Here is a 7,737-nt window from a genome sequence, read left to right as displayed (position 1 = left end):
AAAAAAAAAAAAGGGTCAAATCATGTAAAAGCCTTGGAGAAGTGCATAATCTGCTCATCCTTCACTAAAACAAATCCAGTGTTTAAAGTTATTTTCAAGTACACCTTCTCAAATTTCTCTTCTTTGTGCCGTAATCTCCCTACTTTTGTTTCTTTCGAGTAAGAGTGTTATTCTCAATATGACCACAACTACATCCTAGAAGTTCTAAGCCTTAAAACTTCATCTCTGACAGTGCATAAACTCTTCCTTAATATATTGTCTTGCAATGTAACTTAAACTCCTTGGAGTGAAGAGATGCAAATTTCAATATACTTCCACAGATTATCTGTTATCTGGTTATAAAACCACTAGTGTAGTGGGGAGTAAATTGTGAAACTTTTTGCTCTATCCATACTTCTAAGTGAAAGACATAGGGTTCTTGTTCTCGTATAGACATGAACGAATGCACGGCATCACATGCCACCAACCCAATTCTCCCATGGGGGGTTGGATTATTTTTTTTCCCTTTCTTTTTCTCGTTATTCATTGAGAAAAGTAAAAGAACTAATTCCTTAGTGATCCATGTGAAGAGAGTAGTGGAAGTATCTATGGTTAACATTGATTTGCACTATAGCCATGTTTCTCTCCAACCCAAACAAATTCAAAAACATTATATAGATTAGAATAAAACTAGAAGGCTTGACATTTTGATGGACATATCTAAAATGATGCTAATGATTCTTCATATATGTAGACCATGGGTATATACTAATGATTCTTCAAATTCTTGTTTTATTATAAAATTTAGCGTAGCATGCAATATATTAGTCTATAATGTTAAATATGTTGTTTTCATACCTTTCACATGTTGTTTTCATTCCTTCTACTACTAATGGATCAAGAGTCAAATAACTAACTGCAGACCATTTTCACTTCTAAATTTTATAGCTATGGTTGTGAGGTGTCCTTTTCAGTTTAAGTTGGTGCGGGAGAATTCACACAGAGCTTGTTGACCCAGACTATTGTGCCCACGTGGACATAGTCTGTGACATATACAATTCTATCATCAACCATATATCTGAAGGCCATAATATAAGGTTTAAAGTTAGATATGAGATTTCTAGTGAAGTACATGTGCAAGTGACAGATGATTCTAGCATGTACAACCTGTTTTGTTTAGATGGGGTAGGTGTCATCGACATAGGACAACTGGTACTTAATTTTGAAATGGACATTGATGAGCACATTTATGTGTGAAATCTAGTATAGTAAAACATGCATTTTACATATTTAGAATGGAGCTACCTTGGGTTTTTACTCTCTTTTTATAGGTTTTATATTTTCAAGGCCTTAAGGACTATCGGGTGCTATATCTCCAATTTTACATGTAAAGATGTCCTATTATTTTCATGGTTGCGAAGATGATGAAATTCTAAGCAAGATGGAAGTGTTCAATTGCAAGTACACATTCGTTTTGTCAACTGTACAAGTGATTTATCTTTTAGGGTCAAAAAAAGAATAATGGATTAGAACCAGCCCATCTACAGTTGTCCCAAGGGTATAAGGAATATTATAAATGCCAATAAGGATCGATGGACCACATCCTTAAGTGATTGAAGATTCGTTTTTGATAACAACAACTACCTAGCGTAGTTAGTGAGTTGTGGTGTGCAAAATCTCTTCCTTATTAGGAGGTTTTAAGTTTGAACCTCTTAGCTGCCATTTTATTGAGGTTTTTTTTTAGAAGATTTTCTCTCTCCTACTCATCACTTAAAGGAGGTCGGCCAAGATAGTTGTACGCAAGTTTGAAGAAGAGAGAGAAAATAAAGAGAAAAAAATAGGAAAGAAGAAAAAAAGAAAAGAAAAGATTGAATTTCCCATTAAAATAGAATATTGTCCAAATTCAAGCAAGAAAAATCGGCCAAAGGGGGTTTCTTCTGCAAGAAGAGAGAGAAAAATAGAAAAAAGGAGAAAAAATAGGAAGAAAAATCGTGGGAGATCTCTCTCCACACGTTTTCTCTCTTCTCTCTCCTCCACTTCATTAACAAGATAAAAAAATAATTTTTTTTTTGAAGCTAAAATCGTTAGCTTCCTTCCCCCATTCTCTATATAATAGAATTAACACAATGGGAGGAGGCATTTCATTCTTCTTCTAGGGTTTTTTCTTAGTTGCTCTATCTCTTTCTTTAGCTCTAGTTCTAGGTTTATGCTTTAAACACTTTTGTCAGCTCTTTTTATTCAATTAATGCAAACACTTTTGTTTTTGATTCAGTCTTTTATTGTTTAAACAATTAAAGTTGTAATTTTCAAGTTCTAGTTCTAGGCTTAGTTCTAGGTGATAAGAACAAGCTATGAAGCATGTCTTTCAAGTTCAATTTTTTTTCTTTAGATTTGTTTTCTCTAGTATTAGAAATTTCAGATTTGGTTTATTCCAGATCTGGTTTTTAGTACTGACAGTATCTCAAATCGATCAAGTTTTCAGTTCAAGGGATGAAGTTCAAGTAAGTAGGCCCCTTCAATAGTCTTCTCTCTCTCCTCTCATTCCCTCTTCTGACTACCTTTCTTTCTTAATTTAGAATTTTAATTTCAGTCGTTACATTATTGCTATCCTTTTCCCCCAAGGTTCATGGCTAGTGTATGTGCTGGCTTTGCCCCTCCTAGCCATAGAACCATTATTTTATTATTTTTATTTTAATTGTCTCCCTTTCCCTAAAGCCAAGTAGAGTAACCCTTGTAAGAGTGACTCTTTGGTCAAGTAGGGAAGCTCATATTATGATGCATCCCTCGGGCTAAGTAGAGAAACCTATTTATGAATCTCTCTCTAGCTTTATCTCATTTCTTTTACTTTATTTTTATTTCAATATTTTTTTTTCTTTTATTGTTTTTTAATTGCGTGGGGTGTTTATTTTTAGCTATTTATTTATTTAATTTTAATTGCGTGGCTTGCGTGTTTAAATTCTTAGATGATGAATGGTTAGAACGTTATTTTACATACATATGTTTAGGACGATAATTAAAATTAGATCACAATCATTAATCGGTTCACTTTTGCATTATTAAAAGAAGCAAAAAAAATAAAGTTGCTGCTCTCCCTGTGTTTGACCCGTAGCTACACTGATCCGTACGTTTGCGGTTACATTTTAAAATCTCAAACAAGTTTTTGACGCCGTTACTGGGGAGACTGCTCCATGTTATTTTTCGCTTTCTTTTGGTAAATCAGAGTGCTTTGTTTGTTTTGTTTTGTTTTTCCTTTTCTTTTATTGACTTCCTGAGAAGAACAACTTGCAATAATAGTTGTATCGATGGAGGTCGCTATGCCTCACAGTATGATAAAGACAGTTTCGTCCTGTAGCATTACCTCAGGAATTGACCTGAGTAACCCCGTATCCCTACCGGTAAGCTTCTAAAAAGTCAAACAAAATATCAAAAAAATCATAAAATCATAAAAAAAAAAGTTTTGCTATCCATTCTTTTGTACTTGTCTTATTCTAGTTGTGGGTAGTTTTCTATTGCATGAGTGTTAGGTGGGTACGTAATACTAAGAATCGATTAGAAAGAAGAGATCCAACAAGTAGTGACCATATACGTTTGCTCTCTTTAAAACCTTTAAATATAGGAGACCAACATCAAAACCCTTCACCTAAATCTCTAAAAGATAGGTTCTACCCTGCTAGAACAGTCCAACCTTCCTACATAATTCTACCACAAGTCCAGGGCAATAATTTTGAACTTAAATCTCAATACATCACGATGTTACCCCACTTCCATGGGTTGACCTCTGAGGATGCATACCTATTTCTAAGGGAATTTAAAGAGGTATGTATTCTAATTAAGATCCAACAGCTTTCTGATGATGCTGTTAAGCTTAGGTTTATCATTTTTGTATTAAAAGACCAAGCTAAGAAGTGGTTGTATGGGTTACGCACAAATTCCATAACCTTATGGGAACAGTTCATAGTTGTCTTCCTTAAGAAGTTTTTCCTAACTCACAAGACTCATAAAAAAAAAAGTTTTGCTATCCATTCTTTTGTACTTGTCTTATTCTAGTTGTGGGTAGTTTTCTATTGCATGAGTGTTAGGTGGGTACGTAATACTAAGAATCGATTAGAAAGAAGAGATCCAACAAGTAGTGACCATATACGTTTGCTCTCTTTAAAACCTTTAAATATGGGAGACCAACATCAAAACCCTTCACCTAAATCTCTAAAAGATAGGTTCTACCCTGCTAGAACAGTCCAACCTTCCTACATAATTCTACCACAAGTCCAAGGCAATAATTTTGAACTTAAATCTCAATACATCACGATGTTACCCCACTTCCATGGGTTGACCTCTGAGGATGCATACCTATTTCTAAGGGAATTTAAAGAGGTATGTATTCTAATTAAGATCCAACAGCTTTCTGATGATGCTGTTAAGCTTAGGTTTATCATTTTTGTATTAAAAGACCAAGCTGAGAAGTGGTTGTATGGGTTACGCACAAATTCCATAACCTTATGGGAACAGTTCATAGTTGTCTTCCTTAAGAAGTTTTTCCTAACTCACAAGACCAATAAGCTTAGAAGTAATATCCTTCAGTTTAGGCAAAAGCCCAGTGAGTCAATTTCCAAATATATGGACGGATTCAAGGATCTACTCTAAGAATGCCCTCACCATGGCCTAGACTTATGGCATTTATGTCAAATAATTTATGAGGGTATTAATTACCCAACTAAACAAATTATATAGTCTATGTGCCCTGAGGGATTCACATCTTTTACAGATGAAGGAAAGACATGTGAATTCTTACTTGACTTAGCTGACAAAACCCGTGAGTGGGAATCAACCCAAGAGAGTGAAAGAACCATAGGAGAAAAATGATATTTTGTGGATGAGATAGTAGCCAAGGAAGCCCATTTGGATAGCCTAATCAAGAGGATTGAGGCTATTGTTCCTAGAGAGCCATTATCAGTCAATTTGGTTAAGATTTGTGCTTGGTGCCAGTCCCCTGGACATATCATAGAAGGATATCCTAACACCTCTGGGGGCACTTCTAATGATAGTGTTAATGCCTTATACCAGAATAATCCATATAATAACACCTACGATCCAAGATGGAAAAATCACCCAAATTTCTCTTGGAATCAGGGTAACCAAGCAGGGCTTTCCAATTTTCATAATTAAGGTCAACCTGGACCCTAAAGGCCTCCCTTTGCACAACAAACTTTTTCCCAAAATACTTTTCCTAGGTCAAATTTAGGACATCGGGCTAGTTTTCCTAGGGCCTCTCTCCTATCATCTTATTAGCAATCCCCTGGGTTTACCAACATTGGAGAGGTAAGTAGAATAAGTGATTTAGAAAAAAAATATGACCCTCCTCATGACAAACCATCAAAATCTTATGAGAGAACTCACCCAAGTTATCTCAATTATGCGTGAGAGGGAGAAAAGAACTTTACCTAGTCAACCAGAGCCTAACTCTAGGCATCATCAGCTTGTTAGTTCACAAGCACCAACTAATGCACCACTGAATATAGTACAAGGTTAGATCCAACAAGGGCCCTCTAACCAATGTAATGTTGTTTATGCCCTTAGGAGTGGTAGAGAGTACCAACGGAGCATTCTTAAATCTTTCCCATCTATTACTCCTATTAACTCTCCTTCAGTTGAGGACATAAGTGTGCCTCTTGTTCCAGGTTCGTCAAATAAACCTAAAGATTCTTTTGAAATTAAAGATGATTTGATTGAGGAAACAAAAAATGATTCTTCTGAAAAAGGGTAAATCCCTAACAGTACTTATGTTCCTCTTATCCCATTTCCTGATCGCTTGATAAAAAAAAAGAAGATTGCTTCCATGGATAAAATTTTATAAGTCTTAAAAAAGGTAGAAGTGAACATCCCTCTTTTGGATGCTATATCCCAGATCCTCGTTTATTCAAAGGTACTGAAAGATTTGTGTACTCACAAGCGTATCACTAGTGTGCCAAAAAATGCATTCTTGACAAGTAACATTAGTTTCATAATTACTCAGCTTATAACAGCCAAGTTTAAGGATCCAGGGATCCCTACCATATCTTGTGTCATAGGTAACACTACATTGAGCATGCCTTACTTGACCTTAGTGCAAGTGTGAATCTTTTATCTTACCATGTGTATAAGCAACTAGGATTGGGAGAATTGAAAGCCACTGAGACTACTCTTCAATTGGCAGATAGGTCTGTTAAGATTCCTAAATGGATGGTTGATGATGTCTTACTAAAGGTGGGGGAATTTATTTTCCCTATTGATTTCATTGTGTTAGATACCAAGCCCTTCTCAACCAAGGATGAGATCCCAATAATTCTAGGAAGACCATTATTGGCTACCAGTAATGTATTAATCAACTGTCGGAATGGTTTTCTAAAGTTATCTTTTGACAACCAAACTATTGAGTTTAACATGTTTAGGATAGGCAAGCAACCACATATAAGAGATCAATATTCTTGAGGATTTTCTGAATTTTTTTGATGATTTAATTATCAATTTTGATATTGATTTTGATTCAGAATTCCAAGAGTGTATGGATGAGTTGGGTGATGATAGTGAAATTTCTTTTCTGAAGTCTTGAGTCTTCATACACCTGTGGAGCCCTTAGGACCCTTTTCCAATTTCATTCCCAAACCTTCCATAGTTGAGCCCCTAAGCTAGATCTTAAGGAGTTGCCATCTAATTTGAGGCATGCTTTCCTAGGGTCTGACCAGACTCTTCCTGTAATAATTTCTTCAAATTTGACTTCTAGCTAGGAAGAGGAGTTACTTAAAGTATTAAAAGATAATAAGGAAGCCCTAGGTTGGACCATGGCTGATATCAAGGGTATAAGTCCTTCTATTGTGCATCATCATATATATCTTATGGAGGATTCCAAACCATCCACGGAACCCCAAAGAAGAGTTAACCCAGTGATGATGAAAACCATTAAGAAAGAGATCCTAAAGTTGCTGGATCATGGAATAATTTATCTTATTTCTGACAGCCAATGGGTAAGCCCAGTTCACGTAGTGCCTAAGAAGTCTGGGGTGACTGTAGTTTCCAATGCCAATAATGAATTAATTCCAACCCGTGTCCAATCAGGGTGGAGAGTGTGCATAGACTACAAGAAACTTAATGTAGTAACCTGGAAGGACCACTTCCCATTGCCATTCATTGACCAGATGTTAGAGAGGTTAGCTGGACATGAATACTATTATTTTCTTGATGGATATTCCGGCTATAACTAGATCCTAATTGCTTTAGAGGACCAACATAAGATCACTTTTACATGCATATATGGAACATTTGCTTGCAGGTGTATACCCTTTGGGCTTTGCAATGCCCATGCTACGTTCCAACGATGCATGTGTTAGGGATATGCCCACACTCCTATAGTTGGTTTTGATGATAACAAACATATGAAGGTATGTCACAATTTTCCTTTAAGTATTGTTTTGTAGAGACTTCATATCAAAGATCGAATTTGGTGAATGAAACGAAGAAATGAAGATTGAAGTCATCAAATGAAGAGTATCAACAAGTTGGCATCAATGCTTGAAGAATATATCATAAGAATTTAAGTTTCAAGATGTCAAGACATGAAGCTTAAAGACATGGAATTGCAAACAAGAAGAAAAGAAGATAAAGTGCCAAAGAGTGGAAGGTTCAAGTGAAGAAGAAGACCACTAGGATAGATTAGTCACTTTCAATGTAATTTGTAATTTCCACATACATATATGCACTCACCTCATGCATGTGCATTGCATCATA

General features: G+C 35.7%; 1 non-coding gene across 1 annotated transcript; it reads right to left on the bottom strand.

Moving 5' to 3' along the window:
- Window positions 1–4,533: 4,533 nt before the first annotated feature.
- LOC122085275 lies at window positions 4,534–4,640 on the bottom strand. The gene has a single exon (XR_006142056.1). It is a non-coding gene; the product is annotated as a small nucleolar RNA R71 (small nucleolar RNA).
- Between the last annotated feature and the right edge of the window lie 3,097 nt (window positions 4,641–7,737).

This window comes from Macadamia integrifolia, chromosome 7 (genome assembly GCF_013358625.1).
Source record: "Macadamia integrifolia cultivar HAES 741 chromosome 7, SCU_Mint_v3, whole genome shotgun sequence".
NCBI classification, from domain to species: Eukaryota; Viridiplantae; Streptophyta; class Magnoliopsida; order Proteales; family Proteaceae; genus Macadamia; species Macadamia integrifolia.
This window is presented reverse-complemented; position numbering and strand designations above follow the sequence as displayed.